Source organism: Cyanistes caeruleus, chromosome 15 (genome assembly GCF_971803275.1).
Source record: "Cyanistes caeruleus chromosome 15, bCyaCae1.hap1.1, whole genome shotgun sequence".
NCBI classification, from domain to species: Eukaryota; Metazoa; Chordata; class Aves; order Passeriformes; family Paridae; genus Cyanistes; species Cyanistes caeruleus.
The window spans coordinates 5,858,210-5,872,739 of NC_141715.1; the positions used below are offsets into that span (position 1 = coordinate 5,858,210).

Below are 14,530 nucleotides of genomic sequence, written 5' to 3' on the forward strand. Positions count from 1 at the left end.
CCCAGTCCTTGTTTGTCTCTGGGGGTAATTCCAAGTCCTGCTCTTTGGCTGCTGCCATCTCAAAGGGCTTCAGAGAGCCACTGTCTTTGGATCACTGCCCTCAAGACAGACCTGTGGGGTGCTTGGGAGTTGTCATTCATGTCCTGAGCCTCCCAGAGCTACAGGGACAGCCAGCAAGGGTTTCCAACCCCTCCATCCATGAATATTCAGGAATCTCAGTCCTGTTCACAGCCATCCTTGGTGTCCTAACAGCCCAGGAGGGGGTGGTTGTCCCCACAGCTCCTGCCCTGCAAGGTTCTGGTGAGGTTGTTTCCTTGTCCCTACCCTGCCCTGTCTCCTTTAGGGCAGGCACACTGCTCTCAGCTGCTCCCAGGCTCTGATGTTTGGTGCCTTTCTGTCCTGCTGAGGTCCCCATTTTTCCCTCTTCTGGCACCTCTGCAAAAAGAGAAACAAGTATTCACAGCTCCTTAAAAAATGGCCATCAGCTTTTATATGGTCCACTTCCATCCAAACTGTTTAACTTGAACTGGTTGAACTGGTTTTCTAAATGGGAGAATAAAAACACAGGCTAAACCCAAAACAGTCTTTGAAACTGCTTTCTCTCAGTTCTAGTAGAGCTTGAGGTATTTCAGAGTGAATTTTTTCACAAGCTGCTTTCCTGCTGTGGAATGTGAGCTGCAGGCAGGAGATAGCACTTCTCAAAAGAGGGGAACCAGCTCCTGCTGCACTAAAGCATTGGCAGGTGACTGTGATGCTGATTAAAAAGAAGGCCCTATATCTACATTCTGATTCAGCAAATACAGATCTCAGAACTTCAAGGAAGTCAGAGAAGCCAGATGGGATTTTGGTGGGTGTTTGTTTGTTTGTTTGTTTGTTTACTTCCTTGCTTTAATTTTCATAATGAAAAGTCAAACTTTTAAAAATGAGGCAAATGCACATTTATTTATTCCTCTGCAAATCATTCATTTCAGTAATTCAGTAGTGTTACCCTTATTCCAATCTGCTTGAGCCTCTTGCATACCAAAAAAGCCTTTCTCATCTTATTGCAACAGTTTTGGCCTCAGCAGATTGTTTTCCTCATCCAGGTGTGGGATAACCCCAAACCCTTTCACTGCTCTAAGTTTGCTGCTGGCTGTGAGACAGTGAGTTATACCCTGCAGTGTCTGACCCCTGGAAAGTCCTGTGCATTCCTTTCTGTACCTCTTTATGTTTCTTCTGAGGTTTCTTTATAGAGAATTGCTTTTCTCTCTGCTGTTCCAAATTCCTTCTTCTCGCACCCTCCTGTTTGTGCCCCTTTCTCTGCCTGGTGCTGCCTGCACAGTCTGGAGCCGACATCTGAGGAAGGAAAAACAAACTCCTCTGGTTGTACCCAAGAACAGCACGAGCAGGGAGAATACAAGAGACCATGCACAGCTTCTCACTCATGTTGTTTTAGAAAATTTTCCCCACAAAAATTCCACCCAACCCCTCAAGTCAACTATTTGTTGTAAAAAAACACCAGTCTCATTCTCAGCTGCTATGCCCAGGAGCAGCTGAACAAATTGCCTTGTATTAGTAAAAGAGAGATCTTGCTAAATGTGGATGAAAATCCTCAATCTTTTCTTAGTTACCATCTGGAGAAAATTTATCATTTTCGAGTTTTCTGATTGGCTTCTATAGACAGCAAAACTGACCTTCACTTTTGTTCTTCAGAGATATCTAGAAGAGATTCATGAAAATATAAACTCCGGTAAATCCTTTTTCTTTCAATTAATCTTTAAAAGTGCTTTCAGATGATATGAATTAGACCAGTTCCTCAAGCAAAATATCAAAATCTAGTCAAAGCCTATTAATCCCACTGGCAGTGCCTGGCAGCTCTGTACTTCCAGTAGTGTTTTCCTAAAATACAAATCCCCCCACCTTGTTTATTTATTTTTTTTTAAATAAGTTAGCAAAACATTGGAAGATTAAATTTGATTCAAAGTGTTTCAGTGTTTTGCATCTTAATCTCATCTAATTTCTCAGACAGTGAGTTCTCAGCGACACTTGAGAAAATGTGACCTTTGAATTTTCTGTTGTGACGTTTTTAATCAGGCAGCTGGGGAAACCTTGAAAGCAAAGTTATCTCAGGTTTTTTTTTAGCAGGGCCCTCCTGTGGATTGGAAGTTATCAGCGTCTTCCAACTGGTATGCCATAGTTTTGAAAATGTTCCTTCTGAAGCAATTGCATCTGAACTTTTGGGGCTCTGCTGATGAACGGATGACTCATTTAGAAGCATTTTACAGGATAGCAGCAGGTCTGTTCTTAATCAGTTTTGAGCAAGGAGATCCAGGCAAATTTTAAATACTGTGCTTTCATTATAAAGTTAGGTTTTATTCATGAGATTCTCATTGACCTTTTAAGTAAGATACACAGTTACCATGCCAGAATTTCCAACAAACTGTGGGAGTTTTAGTAAAACTTTATTAACTTTTTTTCCCTGAAAAATGGGATATGTGGCTTCAAGTGAGTAGGGAATTAACTGAGAGTGCTTTTATTCTTCTGGGCCCTGCTCAAACAAAGCAGCATTTAGGCAATATTTCCATTTATGATTCCTCTGAGGGTCCAGGGCACAGAAACATTTCTCCATTTGACAAACTGGGAAATGTTCCTGTTGGGATTCTCTTTGGGGATGGCCAGAGACCTCTTGACATCTGGGCACTTTATTCCTTTTGATGCAGTGCATGTCCAGCAAACCTTTGGAATTCTCCACCTGTAGAATGGCAGTCACACAAGATATTCTGATCCCCACCCTCCCCACATTCTGTCGGTGTGAATGTTGTCTTAATCTGATTTAAGATATCCCTGGGGTAATCTGGAAGGATCAGCTGCTTCTGACAACTGGGAAAAACACTAATTTCCAAAACTATAGCATCCCAGTCTAGTATTCCTTTTGGGCTGACCTTACCAGACTTTATTTTTTTTTCCATGTAGGAAAATGAAAAGAATCAGAGTATCAGTAAGTATCATTGAAAGATCTGATCTCCTGGTGATCAGATCTCCTGCTGATACACGTTTGTGTCCTGTTAATTTCATGGGTGCTGTACCAAAATCACAGAGCAGATTGGCAGCCACTCACTGCGAGTTTGCTGGCAATATTCCAAGTGTTAAGGATAGAGGGAGTATAAAAGAGTTCATCCCATTTAAAACCAAATGCTTACCTATACAAGTGATATGAGATAGCCCCCCTGTAAAAAGAAACAAAATATTACCCAGTTGTGTAAAACAACACTAGCATTAGTCCAAGGAAGTTATACTTGTAAAGCACAGCACTCACCAATCTCATGGATTCCATTTCTTTAAGGAAAACTGGGAAATGCTGTCATGGTACTGCTTATGTGTGTATGAGTATTTGTGTGAGATAGGAGGGAGCACCTACTCTGTCCTTGTCTGCTACAGAGGCTCTGCCTTGTGATTTCATTTGTTGCTCCCAAGCTCCTCTTACAGGAGTAGAGAGAATATTCATTCCTCATTCACCTTTTCCTGCCAGCCACTCTTTCCTGTGGCTCTGTCACTTCCTTGTCCCATCACCTCTTCTCAGAGTTAAAGGCTTGGAGTCTATTTAATCTCTCCCAGTGCAGAAACCATCTAATGTCTTTGACTTTTTGTCCTTCTCTGTGTCTTCACTGGGTTTTGCCTGTTCCATTTTGATGCAGTTCATGCAGGATTCAAATGTGGGGTTCATTCAGTGGCACAGAGCTGCTTTTCCTGCTATTCTTGGTTGCTTTCATACCTTACATTCTGTTTACCTTTCCAGCCTGCCGCAGGGCAATGAACAGATGTTTTTGTTGAGCAATCTGCAGCGACTCTATGATCTCTTTGCAGAATGATAATGGCTAATTTAGAGATTATCATTGCATATGTGTATTTAGTGTTGTTTTCCCCATGTGCATCGCTTTGCATTTATCAACATTGAATTTAATCTGCCAGTTTCTTCCTCCCTCAGAACTTTATGATCAGTTTTAGTTTTTACTACCCTGAATAATTTTATACTGTCAGCAAAACTGCAGATTATCCTTAGGGCTAATATTATTCAATATTTTCATTAATATCTGAAAAAAAAAAAGTTTCAGTGTGTGAATTTAATTTGCTAATAGCACAAAGCTGAGAAATCTTCATTTCAAAAGATGCTCAGCATATTATAGATTAATAAATATATGACTTTGGGCACTGTAATAATGAAAATCAAAGTAAATACAATAGTGTAAACCACAAAGTCATTCTATTTTTACAATATATTGACACTATAAAACAATTATGCACATTTAAGAGTATATACAACAGTTCTTGTTGGGGTAGGAGAGTTCAGCAGAGGAGAAAAACCAAGCTGACACATCAATCAATCTGCAAATGGACTCTCAGCCACTGGACTTACATAGCTCTAAGAAGTCAGGCCTAGTCTTTGGAGATAACAGAAGCTGCATATCCTGCAGAGATAAAGAGGGATCAGTGTTATTGTGTGAGGTGCTGGATTGCCAGGTGAACCTCTGCTCGCTCATGTTCAATGGAGACTCATTCAAGTTAGAGACATGCAGGTCAGATAACCTGTGGACTGGGAAATTTGTCTACAAGAAGCATTTCAAGGAGGAAAACTGATTTCCCTTTATAAATAAACTGAGGAACAGAACCCTGTGAACTAATGGTGCCACTGGCACGGGAGCAAAGAAACATAAATTGATGTCACACTATATTAGGAATGGAGAAAGTACGACACAGTCTTTCTTGTGGGTTGATCAAGAAAGCAAGTTTTATTATTCCTGATCTTAATTTACAGACAGGTCTGAAAGGTAAAACTCTCATTGGTCATTAAAACAACACATCACCATTACCGGTCAATTGGGTACTACACCCTTTGACTCTTTATTGCAAGTAAACAAGAAGGATCTAAACAACACCTGCAAAGGTCATTGTCCTTCTCCAAGGACTGTTTAGAGTCCTCCTTATGCTTTCTCAGGCCAGGGTGAGAACCTTGTGTGGCTTAGTTTCACACAGACTCTGTGCTCCCTGCTGCTTTCAGCATCCATAAGTTGATGATGGAAAGAGGTAACCTGGAAATAACTGAAGCTTTCTATCAGCTGGGTGAGAAGCAATTGGAAAATGGAGCTTGAAGCCTTTGTGAAAGAGTTGGATTCCAGGATTGCCCCTCATCAGCTGACTGGCTGTGCCTTTCCAACAGGAGCGGATGCCTCTCCTTCAGCATCCTGCCAGAGCTATCTCTTTACTGGAGGATCAAAAGGTGTCTCCTTGCTGCTGGAACCACCACTGGCTCTAAAAAGCATCAGGGAACAGGTCCTGCTCTCCAGGAAGTGCTGGATAAGGATCGTGCTGCCGAGAAACTCCTGGCCGTGATGTCAAGGGTTGGCAGCTAACCAAGCTCAGATGATTCTCAACGAGCTATTTCTCATTAATATTTCTACATATGGAAGAAAAATACTTCAACAGCAGCACAGAATGCTGGAGTTCTCCATCTGTAGAAGAACCCATGCAATGAACATGAACAGTTTCTTTACTGTGTATTAGAAGGTCGGAATATTTTGACACATATTTAGGTTTTAGATTTTGGCAATTCCCCAACAATAGCAGTCAATTTATGCCAGTCATAGAAATAAGAGATTTGTATTGTGGATGCATGGAAGTCAGAAACCAAGGAAGTCGAATTTTTTTTTTTTTCAAAAAAATATATTCTTTTAATCTTGAGTCCACAGTTATCTTGATTTTGAAGAGACTTAATGCTGCAAAAACCAAAATCAGTGCTGCTTTATCCCACTTGTTTGGCTTTGGTGGGGGTGGGTTTTGTTGTTTGGCTTTTGTTTGTTTCTTTGTTTTTTGTTTTGGCAGATTTTTTGCTTGTTTTGATATGGCATTTTTCTGCAATGAAAAATTTACTAACCCTGATAAATTTCTTGCCTTTGCACATGCCACTTTGCAAGAGCAAAAAGTAAATATAAAGAGCATATTAATATAATGAAAAAATGCCATGGAGAGCTCTGAAAAGAAAACATTTAAGGGAAAAACATGCTTGGAAGAGTGCTGGCAGTGCAGTAACCACAATCTGCTCAAACCAAAAGGCACTGTGAATTTTTCTTCTTTTATCTTTTGTTGGAGTGAACAGTTCAGGGTCCTCTCTACCAGCTGACGTGAAGAGGACAAAGGCCACTTGAAATCACTTTTACTAGGAACATTTGAGTCTCCTTTCCTCAGCTGTGACTGCTAGGACAGCTCTAGTTCAAAGAGGCCAGGATGAAGAGTAAGGTAAGAAGTACTAGAAGGGATTCCTCTTTGGAGTTTTTTTCCCCCCTTTGTTTCTATTCCCCAGCATGGTGAGTCCAGGGTTGTCATCAGAACCTCCCAGCCCCGGGGCTTGCTAAGAAAACCTCACTTTCCTGCCCAGCTGGGCATGGAAACCATCCTCGTGCTGGGTTCATGTGCTCTGCTGAGAGTACAGACAATAATAAATCGGTGCTGTTTCAATGGACTTTATGTACAACCTGAGGCAGAGATTAAACCTGGGGGTTTTTTGTCCTGTTTGTGTAAACCTTATTGAGGAAGTTGCTGTCACACTTCACATTCCATTTATTTTCTTAACGGTTCATAAAAGATTACTAAGTGAATAATGAATGTTTCAATTAAGCACACAGATTGTTATCTAGGTCAATAAATTGCTTTCAAACCTTGGTAATGTCTGCTGGTGATGTAACAATTTTGGAATAGTCATTACAGATGCTTTTAATATATATTACTGTTTATTAACCCTCTGTTAACCATTTACAAATAAATCTCAGCTAATATAAAACATGATAAAAATCCATTCAATGGAGAATGCCTGTTATTTTAACATAATTTTGCACTCCTGAATTCTCCAAGTATATCAGAAAGAAAATGGCCATGGAGTATCTTAGACAAGTAGGAGAGAAGTAGACATTTATATTAATCTAACAAAATTTCATGGAGTCAAGGTATATGGGATATAGAGCTTGTTCCATTTTCAGTGGAGAGGACAAGCATGAGCAGAGAACAATTCATCACAATGCTCTTACCACAGGATTAATTTTCTGCTGTACTAAATATAAATTGGCCTGAAGAAAATCATTTCAGCAGAACTGGATATGAGCACCATAGCTGGCCAGAAAATTGGCTGACTGATGGTAAACAATGAAGGCATCAAACTGTCAGATTGTAGCTAAAAAATATAGCAGAGGAATCTGTCTTAAGATTGTTCTTATTTAACATCACCTTTAGTGATCAGGAAGAAGGCATGAGAAGCATATTAGTTAAATAGGCAGATGGTGTTGCCTTGGAAGCCAATCAAACTTTAGAGATGACAGAAATATTGCTAAAGATCTGTAAAAGTCAGGAAAAAGGATGAGGGACAAAAACAGGAACAGTTTGAATTGGTGGAGATGAAAGTGTTGAGGGGAAGATGTCCCAAAGCACTGATGGAGAAGGAGCAGTGACAGCAGGAAGACACAGCTTCAAAACCAGGACAGCTCTTTGGAGCTAACAGTGTTGAGGTAGCTGTGATCATGAAAAATGGAAGTAATATCTCTGCTAAGTGTGTTTTTCCTATAGATATTGCTGCCATCACCATTTTCTAAGTGCATTTTGTATCTCTCTCAGCCCTAGATGAAGAGTTAAGGTGGCCTCAGATTTGTTGACAAAAAGCTGTCAGGGCCAGCCTGAGGCCCCGCTAATTAGCGTTGTTAATTATAGGGTAGATTGGCACATTTCTAGCTCTACCTCTCCCGGTAAAGACCCAGTTACTTTTAGGTCAGAGGTTGTGGTGCTGTAGAGAGCAGCTCACTACAGATATGAGTGGCTGAAGAAAGAACCAAACAATCACCCTGTAAGTGCAGAGACCTGAAATCCGGTAGCAGAGAGGAATGCTAATTAATTCACTCAATCACCAGCAGCTACAGCCGTGGGAGTAGCTGGTGGACATCATGATGCTAATCATGCCGGTCTGTTAATGACCTGAGAGACACAGACTCTGCACAGCAGCCCTTGGTGTCTCCTCAGCCAGCCTGCATTAGGATGAGGATCTTCTCCTGCACCCTCCTCTGGCACTGCAGCACTGCTGATGGACAAGTCTGGAGGCAGCTTCCACCTTCATGGAGTGCCCTCAACAGCCCCCCTTTCCCCACAGAAAATGAAAATTTGGCAAATCAAACACATATTATGCATTTGAAGTAATATTTTGAATTTTCTATGGTGACATGTATGGAGTTACTCGTGTTCCCAGCCTGACTTATTTAGGATACACTTTTAGGATACACATGGAAATGCAACAAGGGCAGAGGGAAAGAAATGACCCCCTTGGGTGCTCATCCCACAGGATACCATGGAGAAGCAAATACACAGTGTCCCTGTAGTGTCCCTCTGGTGTCCAGGGTTAGGAAACTTGAAAATGCACAGATTCAAGGCGTGGGAACCTGAACCAAAATTCAGATACATGTTCAGATGGAGTAGTTCTGATGGGCCCACTGCTTTGACCAGGTAGCAATTCACTCAAGGCTTTTTATATTTTAAATAGATGTTTTAAAATTGGCATTCAAGAAGAGATATTTTAACTCAGCCTCAAGATCTTTGCATTTTCTGGGGTAGAAGCTTAGCTAACAAAGCAATTGCAAGGACTGTACAGGGAATGAGTAATAGATGGATGTAACAGTGGTACAACACTGTGAATAGAAAAATACCGAAGATTTTAGAAGTGCTGGAAAGCTTCCTGTGTGTGTTCCTTTAAACACATACATTTTCTGGATCCAAAATCTCTCTGTGCCTAAGAATGAATGCAGTGATTTTTATATGAGGCAGCACTAAAAATCACACTCGAATTCCCAATCAAAAAATGAAAGGTTCTGATATTTACCATTAACCCAAGAGAACAAAAAAATAGGGTTTGTTCATTTGAAACCTCCTAATGTGACGCCAATTGCATTTAGTTATGGAAAATCTAAATAAAACACATATCAAACATAAATAAATACAAATCAAGTTCTTAATCAGAGAATTGGTATAGCAGTTTCCATCCCCTGCAATCAGCTCTGTAATTGCCTCACCTGGAGCTGAAATGTCATCTCTCCAGAGAGGAGGAGGACTGTTGTCTTTTCAAAAGATGATAATGGATTTGATAGAATATGATTCACAAAGGATTTTTTCGTTTTCTGGCATAGCGTATTAGAGAAATTTTAGTGAGATAAGTGAATCCCTTTTAACTGTCCTTGAGTGAAGAACAAAATGGGAAGTGAATTGAGAGCCAACTACAAATGCTCTTTATTACCATGTCAAGAGCAATGTCCTGTTCTGCGGGAACGTGCTTAAACCATCCCTGCCACCCTGACCCTTGTGTCAGAGAGCAAATTGTGTATTGCTATGCAAGATTTGTGGTTCTGCTTGCTCTGAGACGAGGAGCCCCTCGGGAGAGACATTCAGCCATGGCCTCAGTGCCAGGAATGGCATCTCTCTTATGAGATCCCCAGAGGGAAATTGAGTCCTGCTTATTTCATTTTCATGATAGGAGCAGTAGGAGGAAGCAAGGGCCTACTGAAGCCTTTTTCTTCTGTCATCATCTATTATGCTGTAAATTTCAACATGTCTTTTAGGACTGGCACTGTTGACTGTAAACAGAGCTCTTCATCATCCCCTCACAGCTTGCAGGTTGCCTGCTTGGAGAGAGCAAATTTGACTAAACTGTCAAAACTTCTTTCTGGGTTTGATATTCTTCCACCAGCCAAACATCCCATGAATCCCCACTATTTTTCAAGTACTATTTGTCAAGCATTTACTCATGTGTGCCATTAGGATGTGGTGGGCATGTTGTTGTTAATGGAAATTTTAGAATGTTTTCCATTTTCTGTGATATATTCTTCTATGGCCTGACCACAACCCCACTCCATGAACAGGTATTTATTTTAGCTTCCCTCCTGTCATTAGTGTCCTACATGTAAATTAAGTCCTGCTCATCAGGACAGACAGAGTTCCCAAAGAAGGTGGTGCAGAGACTTTCCCCAGTGACTTTGGGAAGAAAGCAATGAAGCACAGCAGAGAAGGAGCTCTAACATAAGACAGCAGCTCCAATCTTTCCCAAATTACACAGCTCCGAGGAAATACCCAATCCCCATGCATGGGAACATCAGTCATTTTATCTTGGCAGAGTAAATAGATTGTGCACCAGGACTGTGCTTCTGACAGCTCCTCAGTGCAGATAAAACCAATAATTGTGCTGATAACAGAGTCACTAAGATGGATAGGTGTGTGTGAGGAGAAGCCAAGCACATTTTGGAGACACATGGCCAATTTAGCAACTTTCAAACTGTTTGACTAAAATGTAAATAGAACTCCTGATGTCAAATGTAGCTCAATAAATACTAAACACTGAACAATATGGCCATCAAGCATGGAAAATCAAGTTACACAAATTGTAAGGCTCTCTACTTGGCAAGGACTTTTTTTTTTAGCTTAAGATTTAGTAGCAAAACTAATATTTTTAAATTGTACCAGATGTCTCTTCCAAAAGGAATGTGCAAATTATCTCCTGGCAGATGACATAGATACTTATACTCACTCCTAATTTCATACAGAAGGAATGTGTCTGTGTGTCTAGAAGGACATTTATGTGAATTCACATGAATGTCTGCACATGTCCAAAGGTATGACTTAAAATGTTAAAACTAAAATGTCAAATTCAAACAAGGAAACCCAAATATTTCCCCCAATGAGTCAAACTTTTTACTGTAGGTCTGTGTATACTATGCATAGCTAAAATAGAGAATAAGTAATGACAATCCTTGGATGGGCACAGCTACTGGGAAAATTGAGCATTTAATTTGGCAATATCCCAAAGCAGTCTGTCTAAAGGGGTTTAGGTTGATAGAAATAGGAAATTTGGGTATGCACTCTGTTTCCTAATGAGAAATTCAGTGGGACTGTTATAGCTTATTACAGAAAACTGTGAATAAACTCCAAGTTAGGGCTACTTGACCTGCTCTTAATACAACACCAAGCACCCAGGACTCACACAGGACCCAGTTATCACTGCCCTTGCTCACAGCAAGGCCCCCTGCACCATCATCTTCACAAATCTCCCACAAATGATCTGTTTTCCTTCCATGTTCTCTTTGTGCCTTTCCATTTTTAGCTCTTTTGTTCCCCCTTTTCTCTCAGACCACACTCAGTCAATAAAGGCAATGCTTTATTCAAGGGTGGATTTTAAGAGCTACAAAACCTAAGTGAGGCAATGCAGGAATCCTGGTTTGTTTGAGGCAATGCAGGAATCCTGGTTTGTTATGGCCATGTGTCTTCTTGGTTCTGTGATGTCTAAGAAGATGTAAATGACAAATTGAACTTTTTCTTACATTGTTGTTTCTTGTAGATTTGTTTGATGTCTGGTAGGAGTTGAAAAGGCAACTTTTCCCTGCTAATAGCTTCTCTTTACTCTTTCTGACAACCTACTTTCAAAAGACTTGTAAGAACTTGGTATATTTAAGAATTTTCCTGGCTGTCAAATTTGCTTTAATTTGGACAGCAAGATCAAAAGTCAATAAGGGAGAACAGGCACAGAAACAAACAGGCATATGCATACCCAAGCACTATGCAGGATAAAATCCATGGAGCCCGTGCTGGAACAAAAATACTTCGGCATGTTTCAGATGACTGTAGTTTTATCAGCCTGAGGAACAAGGAACAGATGAATACTACATAAATAAAGATCCTATTCCAACATTTAGAAAGATCAAAGGAGGAGAAATAATGAATAAAGTGACATAATTGTCATCAGAGAATTCAATGATCATAGAATTGTCTCAAAAGATACAAAGAAATGAGCACAGATAAGGCACTGATGTGAACCTAAATTCTTCCCACACTGTCAGATTTCACTTAAAGCTTTCAGAGGACTCCACCTCCTCTGCTGATCATTTTGTTTACAGAATGGCTACCACTGTTTTTTGCCAGTAATGGATTATGAGGGGGGTTACTGGCTGATAGACAAATCACCAAATTGCATGAGAGAAATTAATTCATCTCTGATTTTCTTCAAATTTTAGGCTACTGCCAGTCATCAAGTTATCCATCAGCATAACAGTGAAGATCATTAGCATATGCATAATTTTTCATTATATTATGATGCATCAGTCAGAAAAAGAAGTCACAGGTGAAGTTCTGCTTACTCTTTCTATAACTGGCCACTACATTGCACTCCTACATCAGCTGAGATTTTACAAGGTGGAAATATTCATTGTCTGGAAGTAGGAACACGATCCAGACCTCTACTTGCCCACACAGAGGAAGCTATTGCTGATAATTGCTAATTGCAGCTCAGTAAACCTAATGGATATCAAATCACCCTGGTGCAAGTGCATTGAGCATTAATAAAGTAACTTAATTTCACCATTTTGTATTTGCCACACTGCTTGCTTTGATCTCCTCTAAATTGGATCATTACCTTGTTAAACTGAAACCAACTAATTTTCCCAATTGTCTTTTATGAACAGAAAGAAATCATTGAGCTGCTGTGGAGAACTATGAACATGATAAACATGAAAAATTAAAATCCAGCTTTTCTTCCTGCCTTGGTGCCCTGCAGTTTGTGGACGTGTGCTGTACTGACTGATTAATGCCAGGCTGGAGATGGAGGGCCAGGACAATCAGCCTGACAAATGCTTCTCTAGGAGGCAAACTGGGGAGGGTAGCAAATATGCTTTTTCTATCAGACCCTCACTTTTACTGGAAGGACTGTCCAGCCTGGTGTTCTCATGGGAGGGGGGTGTGCAAGAATAGAATTTTGCAATTATTTGACCTGTGAATGGTGAGTGCTAAAACCCCATCAGAAAACTTTGCTTCAGAGAGGCTTCTTTGCAGCAGGAGCTGGAAGGAGCTACAGTACCTTGCTGGATAACCCTGGTTCTGCATCCTTGCAGGACTGCAGCTTCCATGACCTGAGTTTTGAATGAAAACAATGGGAGAAGCTTTTGTTCTGGGAAAACAAGTGGGATCTCATAGGACTTTGAGTCAGAAAAGTCCCTGGCTGCCACAAAAACCCATGTCCCAAGTGATGTAAGAGTGGATCAGGCAGATTCCATCTTCTCTAATTTAAACAGTGAAACAGAAATCAATTTTCCTGCCTCTGCTCACAGGGCCTGTGCTCTCACCTCTTAAGAACTGGTTTGAGTTTTCACTCTGAGGGGAAGCAGGACTTATTTTGCTGTACTTACTCACACTCATGTTGAGCCAACCATTTAGCAGCACCACGCCTCATTGACTGGATATGTCCTTCCTTTTGAATAATAAGCCTCTGCTGGAAAAAGCTGGGCTTGTGTGATTCATTTCAGATTACTGCTGCTTGTTGGACAGCAGCTTGCTGACTAGTGCTCCCCAGAGTTTGAGGCATTTCTGAATCCCTGTCTCCACTGCCTTGCTGGCTGGCTGGCAAGCATTAGATGCTCCACTAAGTATGACAGCAGCTCTCTGCAGAGCTGCTGGGGAGAGCCTGGGCAGCCTGAGCAGAGCAGCTCTGCCTGCTGTGCTGCCCTCAGAGGCTCTGCAAGCAGCAGGGGAGAGCAGCCCATGTCTTCTGCTCACTGCCTGGAACAGATTAATTCACAACATTTCTCCAGGCTTCCACTTCACCTACATAGCCACTGCTGCAAACCTAAAACTGGCAGGGTGGTTTTGGGCATATAGGAGTGTTTTCCTTGCAGGCAGTGGGAAGCCCAGTGATCACTGTGGAGGGAGCTTGAGTCTGGCTGATTGAAACAGAGCAGGTGTATCCCAATTGCCTGATTTTAGTGGTTTTCTACTCAGAGAACCAAACTGTCAATGTATGAGGTCATGGGCCACCCTCTAGACTCCAGGAGGACACTTTTACCCCTGTAACCTTGCCATGAAGGCACCCCTTTACCTGTGTACCCCAGTTTTCTGTGACTGGCCACACCTTGTAGATGTTACCTCAGAAATGTGCGTGGCACGGCGGCTGGGGCACAGTGCCCATCAGCACCGTGCCAGGAAACAGCTGGGAAGAGATTCTGACAGGGGGATATGGCCAAAAATTTGCCAGGAAGAAAAAATATGGACAGTGGAGCATTTTGGTTCTAGATAAAATCATGGGTGAAGGCAGAATATCTCCTAGACCCCCAGTATGCAGCAAGGACTTCAGCAAGGACTGGATGCACTGCTTGACTTCTGTGTCCCTGGAGTCTGGTGCCACATCTCTGTCTGAAGGGATGTCAATCTTGATGTTTTACATTTGACTGCAGGAAATCAGGTTTTGGTTAGAGCTGGAGCCAGACTTGCAGGGATGTCAGGAACTCTGGCCTCTAGTTAATTTGATTTTCTGGGGAAAAAGGAAACCTCTTCTGCTGCCTGTCTCCACCCCATGAAGGTGAGGAACCAGCCAAGACTCTTCAGAAGGCAAACTGAGCTTTCAGCAAGTTTTACACTCTGGAGTGCCCTGTCCATTTTGCCAGTTTCAATCCCTTCCCTAACTTCATTGTTAGTTATCCTCAGGCCTTCTCTGTAT

At 41.4% G+C, this 14,530-nt stretch overlaps 1 long non-coding RNA gene across 1 annotated transcript; it reads left to right on the forward strand.

Moving 5' to 3' along the window:
* Positions 1–6,139: 6,139 nt before the first annotated feature.
* LOC111935513 (uncharacterized) lies at positions 6,140–12,719 on the forward strand. The gene is made up of 3 exons (XR_002867722.2): positions 6,140–6,270; positions 12,060–12,166; positions 12,507–12,719. It is a non-coding gene; the product is annotated as an uncharacterized LOC111935513 (long non-coding RNA).
* Positions 12,720–14,530: the final 1,811 nt, after the last annotated feature.